This window comes from Rhincodon typus, chromosome 8 (assembly GCF_021869965.1).
Source record: "Rhincodon typus isolate 14 chromosome 8, sRhiTyp1.1, whole genome shotgun sequence".
Lineage (NCBI taxonomy): Eukaryota > Metazoa > Chordata > Chondrichthyes > Orectolobiformes > Rhincodontidae > Rhincodon > Rhincodon typus.
In genome coordinates, this window is record NC_063339.1 from 42,108,743 (window position 1) to 42,109,565 (window position 823).

Below are 823 nucleotides of genomic sequence, written 5' to 3' on the forward strand. Positions count from 1 at the left end.
TCCTTCACAGATGCTGCCAGACCTGCTGAGCTTTTCCAGCAACTTCGTTTTTGTTCCCGATTTACAGCATCCGCAGTTCTTTTGGTTTTTAACAAGAAAGCATTTGACTTATGCTAAATGGCTAGCCAGCTACCTTGGGGTTAACCGATGAGTTGTGTTTTATTAAGTTGAGTATTATGACATAAAGAAAACCAGATGGCCTGGGTCACAATCAGTTTTTCAGTTGAGAGTCGTACCATCATAGTTTGTGGCTGTCCCCAGTCTATCAGAGCTGGAAGGAAGCCTTAAGCAGTATAGCAGTTCAAATAAACAGGGTTTTTCTGAAAGGTTCAGTTAGGAAATTGTGACAATATAAACTTCAGAATTTCAATAACTGTTCACAGATTGAAAGAATCAGCAATAAATCTTTCTGAAATATACCGTTTCCTACAAGAGAGGTGCTAATATCTGCTTGTGGCTAGATTTGCCTTGTGACAAATGGGCAATTTATTGCCTTGCAGAAGAATTTAAGGAGTTATTCGCAGGAGGGGCTGTGTTTTGAACAAACAGCTAACATAAGGAACAGAGATGCCAGGTTGAGAGCAGCTAGCTTTCATTTCTGATAAGAAAGTTGACTACAGACTTGGTGACTTCAGAAGTGTTATAAATAATGTCACACCACAAATTTAACAATTCAGATAATCCTATAAGAATTCAACTTTGGGATTCTTCAGCAGACTTCAGGCACTGTTGGTTGGAATTGTTGCTAAATTCCACCATTAATGAGGTAATGGCTAAGATGGGTTGTGAGGCTTAACTATTGTTTACTTGAGGGATCCTGCTT